Below are 24,441 nucleotides of genomic sequence, written 5' to 3' on the forward strand. Positions count from 1 at the left end.
CAAGGAAAGAGGTTCAATTCTTGCTAAGAAGGCTTCAGGGCATCCAAGAAAGTCCAGCAAGCGCCAGGATCGTCTCCTAAAGAGGATTCAGCTGCAGGATCGGAGTGCCACAGTGCAGAGCTTGCTCAGGAATGGCAGCAGGCAGGTGTGAGCGCATCTGCACGCACAGTGAGGCGAAGACTTTTGGAAGATGGCCTGGTGTCTAGAAGGGCAGCAAAGAAGCCACTTCTCTCCCCAAAAAACTTCAGGGACAGAATAATCTTCTGCAGAAAATATAGTGAATGGACTGCTGAGGACTGGGGCAAAGTCATATTCTCCGATGAAGCCTTTTTCTGATTGTTTGGGGCATCAGGAAAAAGGCTTGTCCGGAGAAGAAAAGGTGAGCGCTACCATCAGTCCTGTGTCATGCCAACAGTAAAGCATCCTGAGACCATTCATGTGTGGGGTTGCTTCTCATCCAAGGGAGTGGGCTCACTCACAATTTTGCCCAAAAACACAGCCATGAATAAAGAATGGTACCAAAACACCCTCCAACAGCAACTTCTTCCAACAATCCAACAACAGTTTGGTGAAGAACTATGCATTTTCCAGCATGATGGAGCACCGTGCCATAAGGCAACAGTGATAACTAAGTGGCTCGGGGACCAAAACGTTGACATTTTGGGTCCATGGCCTGGAAACTCCCCAGATCTTAATCCCATTGAGAACTTGTGGTCAATCCTCAAGAGGCAGGTGGACAAACAAAGACCCACTAATTCTGACAAACTCCAAGAACTGATTATGAAAGAATGGGTTGCTATCAGTCAGGAATTGGCCCAGAAGTTGATTGAGAGCATGCCCAGTCGAATTGCAGAGGTCCTGAAAAAGAAGGGCCAACACTGCAAATACTGACTCTTTGCATAAATGTCATGTAATTGTTGATAAAAACCTTTGAAACGTATGAAGTGCGTGTAATTATATTTCACTACATCACAGAAACAACTGAAACAAAGATCTAAAAGCAGTTTAGCAGCAAACTTTGTGATAACTAATATTTGTGTCATTCTCAAAACATTTGGCCACGACTGTAGATTGGATTGCTGACAGTGGATCCAGTTCCTTCACATTGATTCCCACCCAGTCTCCTGCTGAAAGACCACAGTTGGCACCTGCAGCCGATGTCCATCAGTCTTTCACCTCACCCCCTTGCAAATCAGCCAAGCAGTCTGAGCCCCATGTCATGCAGCAGTCTCTTCTGCTTTTTGATGACTCTGTAGCACGGTTTCCCAGGGCCATCCACCTAGCCCTGCTCCAGAAGTGAAAGAGATTGAGTGCACCGATGTCCCAACCACATATCTTTCAAGATGAGTATATGGGAGGACCATCGCAGCACGTTTCGAATGATGACAAAACACAGGTGCCAACTGCTGTGGCTTTCGAAAGTGTGCAGACCGACAAGGAAGGCAGGGATGAAGACTGGGTGGAAGATGATGTGCTGCAGTCTCGGACCTCTTCATCCACCTCTGGAGTGACAGTGCCACCTGCGACCCCGCAAACAGAGGATCTGCCAGCAACACGACCACCTGGGTCATCAAGCATCTCCACAATGTCCCAAGGAAGCGTTCAGCTCTCCATCTCCCAAACGCTGGAGAGGAAGAGGAAGTACCCCCTTACCCACCCGCGATCCCTAGCCCTGAATGCCAGCATTTCAAAATTACTGGCCTTTGAAATGCTGTCATTCCGTCTGGAGGAGACGGATAGTTTTAAGGGCCTTATGGCGGTGGCTGTCCCACAGTACATCGTGCCCAGCCGCCACTACTTTTCCAGGTGAGCCATCCCTTTCCTGCACAATCAAGTAGGGGAAAAAATCATGTGTGCACTGCGCAACGCCATCTGTGGCAAGGTGCACCTGACTACTGATACGTAGACCAGTAACAGTAAGCCCGGTCAGGGACGTTATATCTCCATAACAGCACACTGGGTAAATGCAGTGGTGGCTGGGCCTGAGGCAGATAGCAGTTTGGCGCGTGTCCTTCCACCACTGAGGATTGCAGGGCGCTTCAGTTTGCCTGCTGTTGCTTCCTCCTCCTACTCTGCTTCCTCATCCTCTACCAGATCCTCATCCGGTCAGCGTAACACCTTCACCACCAACTTCAGCACAGCCAGGGGTAAACGACAGCAGGCAGTTTTAAAATGTATCTGTTTGGGGGCAAACCACACACCGCGCATGAGCTGTGGACAGGCCTTGAACAGCAGACCGATGAGTGGTTTGTGCCAGTACCAGCCCGGCCTGGTGGTGTGCAATATCTTGTAGGAGTTCTGGGACTAGCCGGTTTGACGCACATCCCTTGCCTGGCGCATGTGCTGAATTTGGTGGTGCAGAGATTCCTTAAAAATATGTCAGAGCCGCTGCATAAAGTGCGGGCCGCCTGTGCGCGCTTTCGGCGTTCTCACCCTGCTGCTGCTCGCCTGCCAGCGCTGCAGCGTAACTTCGGCCTTCCCACTCACCTCACCGCCTCATATGCGACGTGCCCACATGCTGGCCAGACTGTGCAAGCAGCAGGCGATAGTGGAGTTTCAGCTGCAGCACGCACAGGTGAGTCGCTCGGCGGAACAGCACCACTTCACCACCTGGGCCTCCATGCTAGACCTGTGTTCCTTGTTGCGCTGTTTCGAGTACTCCACCAACATGCCCAGTGCCGATAACGCCATTCTCAGCGTTACTATCCCACTTCTATGCCTCCTTGTAAAAATGCTCCTGGTGATGGTAGAGGATGTGGCCAGGGCCGGCGCCACCCATAAGCAGAGTAGGCGATCGCGTAGAGCACACTCTGCCTGGGGGTGCCAGCACTCTGGAGTCTGAATCCCAAGCAGTAGTACCCGGTCACCGCCTGCACCCTGCGCCCTACTTGTGAATCATCTGACAGCATCTCCTTGACTCCTTCTGTTCCTGTACTTGCCGGCTGGATGCGCTGCGAGAATGAGTTTGTTCAGTCACTTCGGGCAGAGCGAGTGGCACGCAGCTGACACACAGCTACGAGACCCTGGTGTATTTAAATCTCATTTAGAAAAGTTTCTCCTGGGATTCAAACTCACGACCTTTCACATCAGAGGCAAGGCCTTTACCCACACGGCTATGAGAGCTGTATAGCCAGAAGGTCATGGGTTCGAATCCCAGCATAAACTTTTCTGAAAGACAGGCTAAATAAGAACACGAGCACCAAATCTTCAATACAAGAGGCTGGCATCGCTGACATGGAGGTAGGTATAAAAGTGTAATTTTTTTTAAATACTAGACTGTTACTTTACTGCCACAGGGGTGGGGAGGGCAATTGGCACCATGATACTGGCACCTGGAGGGGGGAGAAGAGAGGCACTTGATCCCAGAGGTGGGTCTCGTGGGATCACGTGCCGAAGACACATGATCTTGGCAAGAGCCAAGGCAATGTGGACCTGGAGCACAAGTGAGGAGCAGAACCTGGTGAGCACCCCTGGCAACCACACTCTGACAACCTGCACTATGGTGTCAGAGGCTGCAGGACAGTGACTGGCAGCAGGGTGGCACACACTTGTGTACAGGGGTCAGGGCACACCTGCTGCTTGACTAGGGGCCATAGATTCTAACTGGCACAGAGCCTAATAGGTGGCACAGGACTGTCTAAAGGGCTATGAATGGTACAGGGTGCAGAACAGTGCCAGACTGGCAGAGGGCCCAAGGCAGCATACTGTTTTATGTTGCCCTAGTGGCACAGGATTTCAGACAGTGGCTGAATGGTGCCTGGCAGTGAATAGGTGGCACTGCTCGTGTTTGGTGTGCCAACCTGCTTAACAGCACAGAGTGATTGGCATCACTGGGATGGTTCTAGGTGGCAGACAATGGCTGGATATTAGCTTTTGCCTAGGGTGGCAAAAATCCTTGCACAAGCCCTGGATGTGGCACAGGAGGAGGAAGATGGATTATTTCATAGGGTTTCCGGCCAGTCATTCCCGAATGGCTCAGAGGGTGGGTTCCTGCACCCACAAACCCAAGGTACACAATTATCCAGTCAGGGCACAGTTCTGGAGGATGACGAGGTGGAGGATGAGGAGGAGGAGATGGAGGAGGAGGAACCATGTTCACAGCAGGGTGGCACCCAGACCAGTTCATGGCCATCACTGGTGCGTGGATAGGGGGATACAGAGGACACAGACGATACACCTTCCACAGAGGACAGCTTTTCATTGCCTCTGGACAGCCTGGCACACATGAGCGATTACATGCTGCAGTGTCTCCGCAACGACTGACGAGTTGCCAACATTCTAACTTGTGCTGATTACTGGGTGGCCATGCTGCTGGATCCCCATTACAAGGACAACATACCAACTGCCCTGCAGCCAGTGTATTATCTGAACGTGTGTTTAGCACGGCAGGGGGCGTCATCACAGACAAGCGCAGCCACCTGTCCACAGCCAATGTGGACAAGCTCACGTTCATTAAAACGAACCAGGCATGGATCCCTCAGGACATGTCCGTACCTTGTGTAGAATAGACATGTATACCGGCACTAAGCAGCCATTGTTATACTGCAGCGCAATTGCTCATTCTTATATTTTGGATATTTCACACTCTTTTAGAGTGTACCCTAATTTAAAAAAATTAAATTAAAACTAAAAACTTATGTTGGCTACCTCGTCCTCCTCCACCGCCTCTTCCACCTACACCACTACGTCCACCACCTCCTCAAACTCCTACTCCATATGGAACTCCACCTCATAAAACATTTTTTTTTTATTTGTACGTATTTTATTTTATATCATTTCACTACTTTGTCATTTACATTTTCGGGTGAAATTCATAAATTTTTGGGTGTATAGTACCACTGCTATACCTAGTAGGCCGTTTAAAAAAATAAATAATTGGCATTAACATTTTCGTGTGAAATTCACCAATTTTTGGGTGTATAGAACAACTGCTATACCTAGTAGACCGGTAAAAAAAAAAAAAATTGTTAGTTACATTTTCTGGTGAAATTAACAAATTTCTGGGTGTATAGTACATGAGCGATTACCTAGTAGGCCGGTTAAAAAAATAAAAAATGGTAATTTACATTTTCGTGTGAAATTCACCTATTTATAGTACCACTGCTATACGCAGTACATAGGTTAAACATAAAAAAAAATTGTCAGTTATATATTATGGTGAAATTCACCAATTTTTTGGTGTGATGTACTACTGCTATACCTAGCAGGCCTGTTAAAAAAATTAAAAATTGTCATTTACATTTTATGGCGAAATTCACCTATTTTGGTGTGTATAGTACCACTGCTATACCTAGTAGACCGGCAAAAAAAAAGGAAAAAAATTGTCAGTTACATTTTCTGGGGAAGTTAACACATTTTGGGGTGTATAGTTCCACTGCTATACCTAGTAGATAGGTTAAACAAAAAAAAAAATGTCAGTTATATATTCTGGTGAAATTCATCAATATTTGGGTGTGATGTAAGTAGTAAGAGGGTATATGTTACGTAATAGTGACAGGAACCACACCCCTTTTACACGCCCCTTTTATATTGATTGATATAAATTTTATATAAAATTTATAGTGCCTGATATAAAGTTTATATCGCTTGATATTGTTTGATATAAAGAGTATTCGTCCCTTTGAAAATTTATAGGGCTATGTGGGGGATTAGCTCTTTTCCAGGGGTTGAAAACACACGCTTCTTCACAGACACCAGGATTTAGGGGCCAAACTGTGCTTTATTGTGGCACACGGCATAAAGAAAAACACACAAAGCCAAAATAAAATACCTTGCCCGTCAGGGCCCTATCTAAACATGTAGGTTTCCCTGACTCACCTAAAGCGTAACACAGTTCACACGCGTGATGAGATGCGGCTTTCCCAGCCCAACCTCCAGCAGCCTCCAGGCTGCTCCCACAACAATGTCTCCTTGGGGATAGTGGTCTCTGAGCCCTCCTGGCTCAGACCACACAGAGCCACTCCAGCCTTCTGTGTGCAAGTCCCCACCCCCTCTCACTCTGAGGATTCCTTTATCCCCAGGTGATTACTGCACCTGGTCTTTCTTCAGACCTGGCGATTCTGAGGGAAGACACAGCAAATCCTGTCATATATCTCCCCTAACAACCATGTTTGTAAAATATAAAATGTATAGTGCCTGATATTTTAATATAATAGTATTAAAATCAAACGATGACAAATATAATTCGGTTAAAAAGCTTTATTCATTTTGTTATTTGCAACATTCACGTAGGGACAGGCATGTTTGCTTGTAATTACAGCATCATATACATAAGCGTTTAATGCGCTTTGTTACAAATGATCGCACAATACGGTCATTTTTTCTAAAATCGTTAGTGAACATTTTTAAAACATTTTCAAAAGATATTCCTTTAGCGAGACATTGTAAAATATAGATACAGTAATGGCCGCAGACGGAGCTAACGGCGTCTTGTATTTGTCTGTTTTGATATCTTATAGTCTTTGAATTTTTATATAAAAACTGCATAAAGTCACCCGGAAATATTTCATTTGCAGGGGATAAACCATAACTATAAAAAAAATGGATATATCATTCGGGTATAATATAATTAAAATCCAATGCTTCCCCCGCTAATACAAATTATCCGTATTTACAATGTAGGCTGCGGGCCTGTTGATGATTTTACCCCCCGGTAATAAATCACACGGGAATACAGCTTTAAATATGCGCCTGGCGTTAATATCAGCTTTAATAACACATGCAATTTCATAATTATTCATGGTCTATTGAAAATCATATAATACCTCCCGACGATTATTTATTTCAATAATATTTTCATGAACTGAATATACAATCATATTAATTGTGTTCACAATCGGTTCTGCAAATCTAATTTCAGCTCGCAGATTGCCAGTTTTTACTAGAGAGAAATGACCGCCTGGCTCTTGATCCGGCGATAAATCAAAAGCGAACAAAGTGCAACCGTTCAAAAACTCGTGTCGATCGACGGATAAAGCGTTGTCGGCCTTGTGTTTCCCCGAAATATGTACTAGTGACATATTGACATATATTCACAAACAGCTGATTCGTCTTGGAAGTTAGGTTGAAAAGGTTTTGCCGGTATCTGTTGACCATCCAAATATAAGGCTGCATAATTCACATTATAGTGGTTGAAGCACAAAGGGTTTCTTTGGTAACTCCCGGAAAATGATTAGTTATCCACAAACGCTAGTATTACTGTTTTTGGTAGGTTGCTGAGGAAAAGATTCTCGTGGTTACATATGCGAGTGCCGGCGGGTACACTATACACTTTAAGTGACGCCCGATCGATCGAGTACTTTGCGTTAGCGGTTAACAGAGCGCGACTGTGACCGATTCTTACAGCGGGCGATACTTGTACTCTTTTGACAAACAGGGAAGCGTGCTGTATTTGTACTTTAAAATGGGCCGCCTCGGCCGACATAAGGCAGAAAGTGTCTTTGTTTCTTGTCAATTTTATCTTTAGATCTAAACCGTTCAGTATTAACTTCGATTGATTAAATATATCGGCGTAAATGGGGCCCATTAATTCAACACTCCTAGAACGGGCTGAATACTTTGCTCGCTTGCTGAAGCCGTCATTACGCCCGTCGAGAACCCGGTCATCATGATGTCCCGCTGTGTCTTTATAGAATAAACCGGCTGTAAATTGGGACGCTAAAGTTTGTGAATTATAATTTATTAGGGACCCTATATACGCTCTATACGTATAAAGGTTGTCGCTTCTTGAAATCAGCGTGTCGCCGAGAGTTATATCCAGTTGATTAAAAAGACTCGCTATAGGGTAGTTAATAAGTGCAACGCGGGATCCTTCTGATATGGGTGTGTTATCAGGACTAACGATTTTGCAAACGACGTGTAACAATGTGTTATTAAGGTCGTAATAATATTCACCGCTGCCCGTGATGTAGAATTCCAAAGGGGCATTGTCAGTGATTGCGGCGATTGGCTGCACCTCTACATTAAGGGATTTTTCAATGCTTGTTTGGGTAGGAGGTATTTGAAAGATATCCAACTCTGATTTGGCATACTCGGCGGATGCGTCATGCACGAAGGCCATAGCGGCGGCCTAGAAGATGTCACTTGGTGAGCGACTTCTTGTTTTCTGGCGGTGACGTCTCTTAGGTTGTGCTACTTTATTCATAAAAGTTGTTAAGACAATGGCAGCGCGTTCACGTTTTCTTTTACGCGTTTTTTTACGTATTTGTACGACACCAGAGCCCTCATGGTTCTGCGTCGACCTATTTATACGATCCATCAAGGCTGTCGAAGCCGTAATGACAACGTCTTTAGCGATGTTACGGGCGGCTGTTTTCACGTGTGGTTTTGCAAGCTCCACAACTTTCTTAAATAGGGGAACAACACGGCGGAACAGACCCCGAAATAACCCGGCGAGTCCAGAACCATGCATGAATTCAGTACCGTGAAAGCCGTCCAAGCCATGACCGGCTTGCGTTATGTAATAATGCGTATACGCGTCCGGGTCACCGTACACTCTCTGGGACAACATTTTAGTGCGTCGTCACCGCGCGCGGTCTAAAGTGTAGTCGCACAATAGTCTTACCGTATTTGAATTTAACAGGTTTAGCCTGATCCGTCAGTATCGATATTATAACCATGTCAAAATGATGTTTACAAACAGGTATATAGTCCGGACGGTGATACTTTTGCGTAACTATATCACCATTTTTGCCGCCTAACTCGACAGTTCTTAAAAGTTGTACGTAACTATCGCCAACAAGTTGATGTTGGACGATATCGGTACATACAAACAATGTATAAAAACCGGCTTTAATATCGGAATTAATTTTTTTCTCTTTTGATGAAACTAGAGCAATCCCCTTTATACCACCAACATGATGTTCTAAAACAGGTAAGTCGGGTCCTTTGTAGCGGAGAGTGATGTGCTCGGTGTCGACATTCTTGAGCGGCGGAGCTTTCAAATACCCTGTCAGCCCCAAAATATTCCCCAACTTCACACAAGGCATGAACTTGTATGCTGGTGAATTCAGTACATAAACGGTTCTGTCAATATCGTCGTATCTTAGACGCAATTGATCGGAAGGTATTTTTATAGATTCAAGTTTGCTATTAATGGCTTTGATGAGATCTTGCATATTGGAGTAATAACCCGATTTAACAAAAAGCTCGCTGATCATCTCGTCGCGCTGTGCGACGTAGAATACACCATCTCCCGGTCCAAAGGTTTCCCACGTATGTGGATACTGAATCTCCACTAAAGCTACTTCGTAAGGGCCGCGAAGATGCACCGCTTTTGCTAACTTAGTGGTGTAATCAACGATGCTGTTTTCGGGATAAAGTTTGGCGGAGGCGTTGCAGGGCAGCGTGATAAAAAAACGATCCATCCTCCATAGTTTACAGACGCATCAACTGTTTTTCAGGCACCCAAGAGTTAAACTTGTCAGGGTAACCTATCCACTTTACAAAATGTTTTACCCCGAACTTTCTTCTTTTTCAGTATTTTTTCTATCCTGTAAACACGTAGCTTGTCGAGAGTTACTTTTTGGACTTCTTGCCTTAACAGCGTTTGTAGTTAAAAAATGATGTATTTTATAGGTTTCACAAAGACGCCTCATAGGTTTGTTTATAAACTCACGGCCCCGATCAGTCTGGAGCTTTCGGGGGGTTCGGCCGCTTAACTTAAATATCTGCTCAAAAGCGGTAGCCACGGTAGCACCGGACTTATTTGAAAGGCCCGAAACCCAGGCATATTTAGATAGAATATCAACGACCGTCAGCAGGTATTTTACACCATTTTATTTTCTTTAGAAAAATCCATCATCGACACAAGATCTGCCTGCCATTGAGCATGTATATCAGACACCATAACCTTGTTTCTTGTAAAGGATTTTTTAACTGGTTTGTACAACGTGTAAGTATCCTCGTTGCTCAACCAGTTTTTACAGAGTCTTTTCTTATTCCAAATTTCCGTACTTCTCAGTCAACGCCCCCATAAGAGCCGACAGCTTTTGGCATGTAGTACTGTTTTCACAATATTTTGCATTTTGCAGGCATTTTAGTTTCAATTGATTTTTATTGTCAGAGGAATGGCTCATGCCAAGTACAAAGCATCACATAAAAAATACAAGCAAAGATATGAGTCACTGAGCACATTACTCCTATTTTTGTCTACATACAAAATAAAATGTTTAAACAATTCTAAATTGCCATAGCAAGAGCTTGACATTCTAATTAGAAGAAACAAACTCATAATTAAACACTAGTCATTCCTTCAATCGTTGGTGCTGTGTCCACTTTTATCCCTTAAGATGTATGCGCAGCCTGTTTTTGAGACAATCAATAGCAAAAACACACATTTGTGACTACACCCAGTTTGCTACATTATCATTTTACCCCGTCCCCTACTTCATTACTAATTCTACTCAGTTACTATTAGTGTTATCCGGAGTCGCTGGATACAGACTCTCCCAGATCCTCCATTTCAAGTTGTGATGTTCAACCTGAAAGGTTCTATGAGCTAGAATGTATTCATAAGATTTCGTAGTATTGATCGCATTAACGATCTCTTGAAGATCGGGAATATTGTTGCTTTTCCAGTTCCTCGTGATTGCCAATTAAGTGGCGAGCAATAGGTGTAGTACTACTGTCCTGGATTTAAAAAGTATTTTATCTAGGCCTATCAGTAGTAAGGCTAGGGTAGGATTCGGAGAAATCTGGAATCCAGCGACTCTAGAAATTATAGTGAACACTTGAGACCAAAGAGAGTGTATACCAGTGCAGTAATGTACCTTTGTTTCCGCACCCCCTCCAACATTCAATGTTGGTATTAGGATAAAAAAGCTGTAACCTAACTGGGGTGTAATACCATCTCAATGTTGTTTTTAGAAAAGCTTCCAAATGGGTAACGCACTTAAGAGTGGAGATAGCAAGTCTGTTCGCTGCTGACCATTGGGCCGTGGAGAATGTGGTTTTCAGCTCATTTTCCCACGCTAGAAATGGGGCCGTTTTTTTGAACTGATCTTTGTTTCCCAAAAACATATACAAAGGCTTAATCCCCTTCTGAGCTAAGCCTGGAGTAGACCATTGGATCAGCAGTTGAGTGTGATTTTTGAGGATAAAAGAGGGGTTATTCGACAAAGCATGTCTGATTTTGATATATGAAAACCCCTCCTGCGGAGGAATATTATAAGATTCCTCAATATCCTTGAAGGTTTTTAAAGTTGAACCTGAAACAACACTCTCCACGGTGGAAATTCCGCTATTCTTCCACACTTTGACATTTAATTCTGGAACCAAATATTGGAGAGACTCTATGGGGGTGATATGCGCCACTGATGTTGGAGTGGCATGACTTGAATCATGGTATTTTTTCCACATAGCTACCGATGTAGAAACATAAAAAGCGGGGTGAAGGCCCGAGTAGTCCTCATGTAGTGCGGCCATGAGTAGAGCGCGCAAATCATGACCTGGGATTTGTGCCTGTTCAATGTGCACCCAGTGTTTTCCCACCTCTCCTTTCCACCAATCTTTTAGTTGATTTATTCTAGAGGCTAGATAGTAGTTATGTAAGTTAGGCATACCCAGACCCCCACACTTTTTATGTCTGCACATAATGCTTCTCGTTATTCTTGGTTTAGTTTTGTTCCAGATAAAAGCATTTAACATTCTATTGGCTTGGTTAATAAAGGAAAGTGGAACCGGAATAGGAATAGTGCGGAACAGATATAATAGTTTTGGCAAAATGTGTTGCTGAAACAGCAGCAATACGTCCTAACCAGGATAACTCTGTTTTGGCCATGCTATCCAAGTCTGGTTTAAGTGCATGCAGGAGGGGGGGGGGGGAGTTAGCTTTATAAAGTTCCTGGGGGGTAACTGTCACTTTAAAGCCTAGATATTGGACCATGGATTCCTGCCAATCTAGATGAAATTCTGTTCTCATCTGAGCCAAGATTGTTCCTGGGATCCCCAACGATAGGGCCTGAGATTTGCTCTCATTAATCTTGTAGTATGATAATGCTCTATAAGACCGAATGATATCCATCACCGCTGTCAAGGACTTACTGGGGTTCGTTAGGGACAAAATAATGTCATCCGCATACATGGAAATACAGTGTTGCCTATTACCAATTTGTATTCCGGATACATCGTTTGCCTGACGGATCGCCTGTGCCAAGGGTTCCAATGATAAGATAAATATCAAGGGAGATAAAGGACAACTCCTGTCTCGTGCCATTGGACAGTGTAAACGGGTCAGACAATACTCCATTCGTAAAGACGCGGGCTGAGGGATTGGAATATAGTACCCGTATGGCTTGCATAGTAGCCTCAGGGAACCCCATTTTACGGAGTACAGAGAAGACAAACGACCAATTTACTCGGTTGAATGCCTTCTCTGCGTCCAGGGTAACCATAACCGTCGGGATATGGGCACGGTTTACATAATCTATTAAATTCAGTACTCTTCTGGAGTTGTCTGTAATTTGGCGCCCTTGAACAAAGCCCACCTGGTCAGAGGCCACTAAAGATGGGATGATATTTGCTAAGCGGGATGCTAAAATTTTCGCATAAATTTTGAGATCAGTATTTAATAAGGAGATGGGGCGGAAGTTTTGGGGTGTGGAAGGATCCTTACCAGGCTTTGGCAAAGTTACTATAACCGCCTCCAACATTTCATTGGGCATAGTACCCGTGTCCATGGCACGAGACAGGGATGCGTGGAGGTGAGGTAACAGATGATCAGAAAAGATTTTGTAATAGGAGTTTGGGAGCCCGTCCGGACCTGGGCTTCTGTGATATGGCAGGCCTTTTATTACTTTGTAAATTTCAGCCTGGGTGATAGGGGCGCTAAGGGATTCACATTGGTGTTTATCCATAGCGGGTATCGCTAGGGATCCCAAGAAGTTTTCCATATCCCCAGGGGAGACCGGAATAAAGCCAGGTTCCTCTTGTAAATTATATAGTTGGGAATAATAGGATCTAAATTGATTAGCTATGGCTTTTGGGTCGAACAGCTTGTTTGTCTTGGAAGAGTCCCACAGAAATGCTATTTTTGATTTTGCAGCTCTTGCTTTTATTCGGCTTGCCAAGAGCCTCCCTGCCTTATTGGCTTGGGAGTAGTAAGTAGCTTTAGTTCTCTTGAGCGACAAGCTCATATGTATGCAGGAAACTCTCCCTAAGTTGAGACCTAAGTATTTTAAGCTTATCCGAAAGTTCTAAAGAAGGGGAAGTTTTATTTAGAGCTTCTGTAGTCTGTATTTGTAGTAGAAGGTCATTTTGGTGTTTTTCTCTAAGTTTCTTATGTCTATGACTTATTTTCAGTAGGATTCCCCTAATAAATGCTTTATGGGCTGCCCGTACTATAGTAGGGTCTGCTACAGAGGCAGCATTAAATTTGAAGTATTCCTGTAATGCTGCAGATATTTCAGATTGGTAATTGGTATTGGCCAATATGAAGTCATTAGCCCTCCATAACGGATTTGGTGGGGTAGTAAACTCCTCCCTTATTTCCAAGGATACTGGGGCGTGATCCGACCAAGTGATCGTTCCGATCGAAGATTTACCAGAAACGCTTAGTGACATTCTGTCCACAAGGAACAGATCTATGCGGGAATATGTCCTATGTGCAGGAGAGAAATATGTAAAGTCCCTTTCAGATGCATGGTGAATACGCCATACGTCAAATAGGGAATTAGCTAATAGAGAGGGCATGAGGGATGTTGCATTCAACCTGGAAACAGAGGAGGAGTCTTGGGATGGATCAGGTGCTACATTAAAGTCGCCACAGATAATTACTCTTCCTTCTTTTAGGGACTGTATTTTCTTAAAACAGCTTATTAAGAAAGCGCACCGGTCGAATATTCGGGGCGTACACTCCCGCTAGGGTATAGACTATGTTATTAATAACGCACACATGAATAACATAACGCCCTCCTGGATCAATTACCATTTTCTTTTCCGTGTATGCCACCGAGTTGCGTATAGCTAAAAGAACCCCTCTCTTTTTACCGGAACTATGGGAGTGTAACAAGATTGGAAAGGAAGGGTGTTTCAACCTTCTTGCATCAGCCTCCAATATGTGTGTCTCCTGCGCGCAAAATATATCACATTTATTCGCGAGTGCCTCCCTCCACATCACCCGTCTCTTAAATGGACTGTTCAAGCCTCTTACATTCAAGGAAGTAATCGTCAGTTCCATCGTGTACTATACGAGGCTGCAGATGAAAGACTATTCGGACAATACGGAAGGAGGCACCCGCCAACAACTTGTACAATGAATAAGCGACTGAAAAGTTGTAGGCACGGCACAAGGAAAAAGCAAGTGTAAAAAAGCATAAACATTAACAAAATAAACAAAAACTGACCGCCCTGAAAGAGGGACGGTAAAATAATAGCACAAGGGTTATATCTCACATCCCCTTGCGAACTCTGTTGGGGGAAGACAGTCTTGCCTACCACCATTAGGATTCAAGGTGAGAGCTCAGTCCCGCTCCTTTAACTGCAGGACAACTGGAAGAACCTGTCAATAGTGTTTTTTCTGACGCCGTCTCTCCACTCTTTGCCACTCTCCATCTGCCGACAAGTGCTGCTGCTGTTTTTCAGTAGGAATCACCGACACTGAAATGCCCCAGGTTGCCAGGACGGCTTTACCTTCCTCCACCGTGCGAATCACTGACATGGCTCCATCTCTCTGCACTAATAGCTTCATGGGATATCCCCACCGGTAAGGAACTGAATGGGATCTCAGAGCCGTTGTAATTGGGGCTAGCGTGCGTCGGAGTTGCAGGGTAGCCACAGAGAGGTCCGCAAAGAGCTTAACCGACTGGTATGGATCTGGTACAGTCGCTAGTTTTCTTGCTGCGGCAAGGGTATCCTCCTTGGCCTGGAAGAAGTGTAGACGGGCTAACACATCTCTGGGGGTGTTATCAGGCAAGTGTTTCGGCTTGGCGATCCTATGTGTTCGATCAATGATAAGGTCTTGCTCAGTGCAGTCAGGCAGAAGGAGCTTAATCAGACTTTTAATGTAGGTTTGCAAATCTGCTGCCAATACTGATTCAGGCACCCCATGTACCTTTAGATTGTTTCTGCGGGATCGATCTTCAAGATCCGCCACTTTCGCCCGCAGGTAAGCAATTTCCTCCAATTGAGTATCATGCGAATCGATTAGGTTGTTATGCGAATCCGCAAACTCTCCCATTTTCTGTTCCACATGCTGGACTCTATTGTCCAGGTTTGCGACAGACACTTGGATGGGCGCAATTAGATGCGATATGTGGCCGGTCACCGAGCGATTAAATGCCTAAAGCATGTCCTTTAACAGCAAGCTGGATGCCGGTTTGTTGTCTGTGGGGAAGTTGCCGAGCGCCTCTGATAAGGTATTGTCGTCTGAATGGATCTGACTGCTGTTCGTCTCATAAGCGTCCGTTCCCGGGTCTTGCAATCTGGGTCTCTGCTTTGCCGGGCTTTTGCTGGGAGACGCCATTGCCCCCTTCTGTTCCGCTGTACGCTCTTGTATGTCCGCCTCGCTGTTGAGTTGATCCTTATCCGACCGATAGTGTCGGGGGGATCCACGAGGGCTCTGTTGTTGCGAGCAGCTGTCTTCAGAGGCTCGGGGAGATCCTCCGCTGGACGTGGATGTCGGGCTGGAGTTGGGCCCTGACTGTTTAGCTTGTGTGCCGGCGCCATCTTTACCTTGCTCGTTACTGAAGAAAAACTCAAATTTCCCCTGGTTCTTCATGCTTCTTTTTCCCCTGGTTATCATCGGTGAGGGTTCCGATGTTATTCGGCACCGAAGGAGAGAATAAAGGGCTAAAAATAAGGTTCTGCTGAACTGAATTGCTGGTCTGGAGCAGGAGCTCTGGAATCAAGCGGCCATACTCCTCAGCGTCGCGGCCACGCCCCTTTGCAGGTATTTTAGCTGTGTTTCAAACAGCGTCTACTCAACAACATGTCCTAACTGTTTATACAATTTTAAATAATCAAGCTATTATATTTATTGTAAAAAGAAAAAACAGAATACATTTTTATTTAAAACAGTTTATGTATAGTAAATAAAACATTATAAGACATTACACACAAAGAAATTTTATATACATGCAAAGTAAAAATTTATGTAAAACAAAATAAAAACATTATAAGATGTTTAATACAAACTAAGTTTATATACAAATCGCCAAAGTAAGAAAATTTACAACGTTAACCAAGCAGCTTGCAACAGGGGCGGTGGCCTCTTTTTAGGTAATAATGAGCCACGCGGCGATACACTAGGCGATCTTAATAACACCGGGGGTGTAAAAGGGCTTCGAGCCACGTCAAAGGGCTCACTCAGCGACCGCTTTTTCAAATTATCGAAAAGTTCTCTTGTTCTTGTATTACCGATAACCATTGAAGGTGCGTTCAGCTGTGCGATAGTCTCCATAAAATAGTCCCAACCGTGAGGTTTAATATTAGGCAAGTCGTGACTCTGGGTAGCTGTTCGAATCAGGTCAATAATGTTGGATCCGGGTACAGTTTGTTCTTTGTAAATGAACTCACTCATAGCGTTCCAGTACGGCTTATTACCAGCACGGTACAGTTTACTTAACAATAGTTCGGCATTTTTTCTATAACGTGTGTTAATACTGTCAAGTATCTCGTTAGTATCGGTGCTGCTTGAGGTTGCATTTGACAATTGATGTTGATCGGTTTGCGGCTGTGTAATCAGGGTTATACCAGGCATTTCTTTACCGGACTGTTTGTTGAGCATTAAGTACCTCTGTAACACGACTGTGTAGTTCTTCATTTTTTCATCATCTGAAAGGTCATTTCTGTGTAGTATTTCGCTAATCTCATCATCTAAGCGCCGTATGGCTGTTGCATCTACATAGGTATTTTAAGCCTATCCATTTCATTTTTGGAAACCAGGAACATTTTCTCTGCATGCTGCATTATGAACCACCGGCTGTATTAGCTATCAGGCTAGTGATTAAAGGTATAGCAAAGCCGAGCAAAGCTCCTATAAAACCGTCGCTCTGGTTCACAATGCGCTTCTTTCCTTTAATGGAGTACTTTTTATCGCTTAATTTCTTTATAGCCCTACGCCATTTTTTCAATATATTTTTGGGCCGCTCTTTAAGAGGGATCTTTCCTTTAAGGATGTTGAGAGCTATCTCGCCAATAGCCGATATCAAATCATTACTGGCGTTACGTAATATTGATTTTCGGGCCTTCAGATTTGTTTTGACTAATGCTTTTAAAAGATCCCAATTACGATGGATCCTGTTCGACATCCTTACAGCACCAGCGCAGCTAACAAAAATAACCGTAAAGATGTGAGATACCTCATTTTAGAGCTTCTGTTTGCACACATAAGCTACCGGCAGATCTGGTGGGAACAGACCGGTTCTGAGTCGTAGGTTCTCAGGCGTGTCAGATCTTAAATCTACAAGTAAATAGCCGTAAGGCATGTGTGTAGCATCTTCAAAAGCTTCTAAAAAGAAACGTGTTTTACCGGGATACATCTGCCGAGCCAACGTAATAATCTGTAATTTATCACGAGGGTTCTTAAAAAAAATTTATGGTACGGCTTTTCTTACCCTGACAAAAAACATTTTGAACGAGATACATAATGCTCAAATTTCTGTGGTGTACGTATTTGGTGAATGCATTTTGTATTTCAAGATTTTCACAAGCCGCCTCCATAAGATCATCAACAACCGCCAAATTTACCTTGGCCATTGGAAATAGATCAGCGTCTGTAAAATTTTGTGGGACCCCCTCGATAAACCTGATATTTGTAAACAAACGGGTTAGTTCATCATACAATTTCTGCCAACAAGTGTAAAACCAAATGACATTATCAGGTTTGTGCGACATTAACGTATCCTTGTGCATTAATACATTTTTAACAAAAAAACTCTTTCCGGAATTTGAGGGTCCTGCTAGAATACATGAAAAAGGGTGCTGAAATTGCGCAGTCATGTTTAATAGCCAAAAGGCAGCGTTGTAAAGTCAACCGTCAGCTGTCTCTTTGTGTAGATGCACTTTTGCGCTTTACGTAACGGTCTTGTCTCTATGGTCAAACGCTTCCTATTTCTGAAAATGCCGGCTTGCTCGATGCCTATTGTTTTCTGCGTCTCGGGGTCGTTGTTGTGTGAGTAATCCAACACAAGGTCTTTTAAACTGTCAAAATTAACAAGCCGTGTGTTAGCGACATTGAGTATTATACCCTTAACCTTCAATACGGTTTTTCCGTTGTTAAGTTTGTAGCCGTAAGTCTTTGCGCCAGCGGATACAAACTCGGTAATGTGGGCATCATCGGGTATTTCACTAGTTAGTTCACCGAGAAAATCACCCAAGGGGGGCGTCCATTCAGACCCCTTACTCACGAATATGACGGAGTCTGTGTCATGATAAAGGCAACGTTCCTGTAGCCTGTCTAGGAGCTTGTATAATTTGAGTCTGGCATAGGTGGTTGTAAAACAGGCTATAAAAATGTTTGTGTTTTCGTTGTGGGTGTAGCGCTCTTTTACATAGCGCCAATTGACTATGGCCGTATCGTCATTGATGAAATTAACCTCGGAGAGGTCGTAGTATGGCACAAAAGCTAATTTGAAAAGCTCGTCAGGGTCCGTGACTATGCTGGAATGTGACAAGTTCGAACGCTGGCCAAACTCACCCCACAAAGAGTTTAGGAACAGTTTTGAAATTTGTCTTTTTGCGGGGTTTACAGATATCTTATCAGATCGCAAGCATACATCTTCTTTTTTTAAATATGCCGCTATGTAAGCCGTTTTTTTCAGAATCCGTTTTACACCAACTGGGATAACCGGAAGCCTCCTGTTTATCTCTGAGGTGTAATTTGATGTACGGTGCGAACAAATCGTCTGTTATATTCGGAAAATGCCAGATCTCGTAGATCTCGGCAATCCTGTAACCTTTTTCAACAGCTAAAACTATCTCTATGGTGCACCATGTTCCGGTTAGGGACCGCTCATCGTCTGTGTGGCTGCAAATGTCTTTCTGACAGCTCAAGGCACATGTGTAACATAGCGTAAACATTAGTTTTTTATTTAGCTTTACAGGGAGGACCGGAAAAAATAAATCTCGGGGCGGGTACACTTTAACTCGTGCAATGCCAAAGTATTTTTTGATGTAGCCAAAATGATCATAAATGATTTTTGGGTGTCCTACAGGGTAAGTCTTAGTTTTATTAACAAAAGGGTACAGACTGGTGAAATCGTAATAATGTACCTTGTGGTAAAGTTTAATGGCGTTAGTGCGCCCGCCGTAAAGCGCGTCACGAGGATCCAAAGGAGTCGGGAATTTAATTTTAATCAGAAAGTCTTTGACCCCCGAATCGTTTGCAATCATTTCCCGCCACGTGTGTTCCCACAGGACGCGGATCGTAAAGCCTTGTCTCTGTAGTCGACTTTTCCTGACTAGGAAAGATTGGTATAGCTGCCCGTAGGACAATTTAGTAAGCTCGTTGCTGTCCTGCTCGTTATAGCACACAGGACACCCGTGATAAGAACATCCCTGAAATTCAAAAGCGGTGTGTTTACCGTTAACAAAAGAATACCCGTCCCAAAAATATTTACCGACCTTTTTTTCACCGCCCTTTAACGCGTGTTGTATAGAAATGCCTTCAGCATGTTCAAGGTACATGAGCCACTGTATAGCGGGTGTTGAAATACGTTTCTGGGTCTTGTGGTAATTATCTGCAGGTACAACCGCTATGGTATTTTTGGGTAGAAATTTAAACCGATACATGGCCATGCACACGATGCCAATGTGATAAGCTGGAGTGGATCAATACATTTAGTGACCGTTCTGTATTTCTTTTCACATTTAATGTATTGCAACACTTTTTGTTCTGTCATGGCCATAATCGTGTCCCTGTAACACTCACAAGCCCTTCTCAAAACCTCAACATCCTGCTTACAGTAAGCTTTTAACTCTTTTTGAAAATTAAAGGTGTCATTTTTATGTTTCTCATACCAATCTGTGAATTCTTTCTTCTCACCGGGCATCATGTATTCGATGCCGTAATACATAGCGGCCGGTAGGGCACCTATGTAGTTTTGATTTTCGGCCGTGTTGAAAAAATACGGGAAGTGACCCTTGGCGCCTGAAAAACCCATAGCCTCGGGCATCTTGCTGAGCTTGCACTCCATAGCCTCGGGCATCTTGCTACCGGCTATGCACTCCGCGTTACTCTGTAATGCGTTAGCGATATTGTCCAAAAATGTTTCGGCTCTAAATCCATCTCTAGAATACCTATTAGAAAAAATCAAATCAAACATTTCGCCGCCGTCTAAACGCAATTGTATGAAATCACCCGGATCGACGTCCCGTAAAATCCTATCTAACAATGTCTGTATAGAAGCGTGTATTGCATCAAGAGCGTCAACAAACGAGCGAATGGCTTCGAGGTTAGCGAATCTGAAGTGTTCTGTGTACATGGTACTGTTAAAATTCGATAAGTCACGCTGTTGCTGATATACACGTTCTAGATAAACGGCTCTAACATTTTGTGGTTCAGGGGGTTCGTCTGTAATAACCGTGTTATAGGGCCTGTCGCCATTTTGAGGATCGCCTGAATGACTGCGCTTTGATTGCGTATTTGAAGGTCTATTAGTGTGCGAGCTGTTTGGCCGACTGTGCCCCGCTTGTGCGGTCTGCGGTTGCTGATGTGTTTGTCCAGCATTCAGACGAGCCGACGCACCGCAAACTATTTTGTTCGGACGCACCGGCGGCCCATTGTTATGCCTGCGACGCCTTTTTTCTCTAGCTATTTTAGAACGCTTAACTGAAAAACTGATTTTTATAGCCTTTTTTAACTTTCTAACCCTAGCACTTACAGTTGTTTTTGCGCTTTTAAAAGGACGTCCACCTCCACCAGTCATCACTAGTCAGTCTCAGCATAGTCAGTCTCAGCATGGTGCTTACCTTTTGATGTGATTAATGCCTTAGGGACCTATGCCTGTATGTGCATACGTATCTCTGTGCTAACCATGCCCAGAATGTGTCATGTTTATATAGGCTGGGGGCCTGTTGTAAACCACAACATGTTGCAACTATTAGCACATTCACTAGTTGATGTCTCTCAAATAGTTAGATTATGTTTTATAAGAATTTATATGTTTATTATAGGCCTTTTTATGCCCAAATCTTAATTTTATATCAAAAACTTATCAAAGTGTTATAAATGGGCATATCCAAAAAGATTTTTATTAAAATGAAACTTTTCAATCTGTATAAGGCTACTTTCACACTAGCGTTCAGAGCAGATCCGTTCTGAACGGATCCGCTCATATAATGCAGACGGTGGCTCCGTTCAGAACGGATCCGTCTGCATTATATTGTCAAAAAATGTCTAAGTGTGAAATTAGCCTGAACGGATCCGTCCAGACTTTTACATTGAAAGTCAATGGGGGACGAATCCGTTTGAAGATTGAGCCATATTGTGTCATCTTCAAACGGATCGTCCCCATTGACTTACCTTGTAAGTCTGGACGAATCCATTTGCCTCCGCACGGCCAGACGGACACCCGAACGCTGCAAGCAGCGTTCAGGTGTCCGCCCGCCTGCTGAGGCTGAACGCCGCCAGACTGATGCATTCTGAGCGGATCCGCGTCCACTCCATTAGGGCTGGACGGAAGCGTTCGGGTCCGCTTGTGAGCCCCTTCAAACGGAGCTCACAAGCGGACAGCCGAACGCTACCGTGAAAGTAGCCTAATTTGATATAAATGCATATCAAAATTGTTGGCTTTTATATCAAAAACCTTGTGTTTAGACATTAAGTAGTTGCTGTCTTTCAAATAGTTAGATTATGTTTTATAAGAATGTATATGTTTATTATAGGCCTTTTTATGTCCAAATCTTAATTTTATATTAAAAACTTATCAAAGTGTTAGAAATGGGCATATCCAAAAAGATTTTTATCAAAATGAAACTTAACAACCTGTTTAATTTGATATAAATGCATATCAAAGTGGTTGGCTTTTATATCAAAAACCTTGTGCTTTTGTATTCATTTGGACATTAGATTATGACATTAGATTTCACCATCTGTAGTAAGCTGTACTCAATGTCCTGTTTTACCACTAACAGTAATCTGAGAAGAATGTATGGGCGGATGTTGCCCTCTGTAGTAAGAAGCTGACAGAAGTGGTAAGACCTTAATGGACGAATACAAATGTAGCAAGAATCAATAGAAATTTAACAGCAAATTTTTTATTTTTTTTTGTAACTGCCGGACATTAGATTTTCACCATCTGTAGTAAGATGTACTCAACATCCTGTTTTACCACTAACAGTAATCTGAGAAGAATGTCTGGGAGGATGTTGCCCTCTGTAGTAAGAAGCTGACAGAAGTGGTAAGACCTTAATGGACGAATACTCTTTATATCAAACAATATCAAGCGATATAAACTTTATAGTCAAACTATAAATTTTATATCAAACTATACTCTTTATATCAAACACTATAAATTTTACACTATAAATTTTACACTATAATTTTACACTTTAAATTTTAACACTATAAATTTCACTGGAATTTCACACGGGAAATCCTGCTGGTCTGGAGAAGGCATAATGACCTTCTCCATGCAGCACACAAAGGATGATGTGATATTATTCTGCGCAACCAGGGTCTCGGATCGATACGGATAACACTGTTGTTCTCAAGGTTTTCGGTAGGGCTGTGTTGCACTGGGGACTGGGGCGGACAGACAACATTGGTGTAATGTTGTGCTACGCACTTAATTCTAGTCCGAGCAGGTAGCACAGCTCTGATAGGGATTGGACGCAGAGTGTTTGGCAGCAGAGTGTGGACTGTGTTCTTGTGTTGTGGGGTCCTGGGGAGCCAGGGCATGCCTATGCCATTGGTTCTGCGGGCCTCCACAAGATGGGATCACAGGGGGAAATCAGCCTGGGTGCACATGAGTGGACAGGGATGCGGTGCCATCAATAACAAGATGGTGCTTTGTACACAGAACTCCAGTTATCCTAACCTAGTAGGGTAGCCATCCTTGTTGGTGCAGAGGGATGTGTAGCAGAGGACACGCTCCTCTGAAGGTAGGGTGTTCTGACACCAGTGTTGGGATAATGAGGAGTCCTGTTAGATAAAGGGCAGCCCAATACCTTTCTCTACCCATGGGTCAAAGGTATTGGTGCTGGGAATTTTTACATTTAATCGCACTGTTAGAGGAGAAATTCCCCTGGGAGCGCCTGGTATTTTCTTCTGCCATAGGTGTGGTTTTATATGGAGCGGAAGAAAAACCCAGGAGATGCCAGAAGAGACCAGCTATCCCCCCGGACACTCTTGTGAGGCTCCAGAGGATCCCACTGGATTTTGGCAATCAAGCGACCTCTGTCTAGAGGTGTTCTAGAGATGGAAGTCTGGGCCACAATCCAGCGGGAACATTATCTAAGGCTCTGGAGGAAGACTTGGAGACGTTCGGGTGGAAGAACCTATTATCACTTGTTTCACCCAGTGAAACTTCTTCTGGTTCTGGTCATCGTCATCTACATTCAGAGGGTCAAGGGACTTATTGACCAAATACACCAGAACCAGACAGAACTTTACAGAACTATACGGAGGAGGAGGCTCAGGACATAACTCAAGCATTGTTCCTGTAGCCAAATATTGTATGGACACACTTTGTTTCCTATGAGGGTTCGGGGCGTAGAACTTGTACTACCCTGAAACCCCATAGCACATTGTATTTATTGTTTTTTTTTGTCGGTTGATTGTGTACCATAGACACTCTAGGTGCAAATGTGTGACAGCCTATATTTGACTGTACACATTTGCATCCTATAGTCGTTTCCCATTGACACGGGGGTCTACGACCTACCTGTGTCTTTGGAGGTAGAGAGGAATGCCAGGTTGAATGATTCTCTATGGGTGCACACATTTAATGGAATTTAATAGTGTTGGGAGGGATGTGACATGTATTTTGTGTGAATGGGGATAAGGTTAGGTCACGATAGGGACAGGCATCATTCATTTGCCACCTTGAACCCTGGAACGGTGAAGTTCTTAAGGGAAGGGCTGGATGTGTAGTGTGGCGGAGGTGTTCTCCGCAGTAGGCTTTAGGTACTGTGACATCGCCGCTTAAGAGTCTGACCTGCCTTATAAAGACCTATTAATCTCTCCACGGGAGAACCGCACCCATCAAGATGGAAACAGACGTTGGATAGAAGAAAGTTGGGACTGAGGTTGTGAGGGTGAACCCGCTCCAGATGCCTTGGAGGCTGGGCCATACCTGAAGATCGGCAGAACTACCGAGAGACTGTGGGGGTGTGGTCACTCCAAAGTGGGGGTGGCCGACACCAAGAGACTGTTAAAGAAAGGCCAGTCAAAGACTGTGAGGATGAACCCGCTCCAGATTCCTTGGAGGCGAGCCATACCGGAAGATCGGCAGAACTACCGAGAGACTGTGGGGGTGTGGTCACTCCAAAGTGGGGGTGGCC

Source organism: Bufo gargarizans, chromosome 2, assembly GCF_014858855.1.
Source record: "Bufo gargarizans isolate SCDJY-AF-19 chromosome 2, ASM1485885v1, whole genome shotgun sequence".
NCBI classification, from domain to species: domain Eukaryota; kingdom Metazoa; phylum Chordata; class Amphibia; order Anura; family Bufonidae; genus Bufo; species Bufo gargarizans.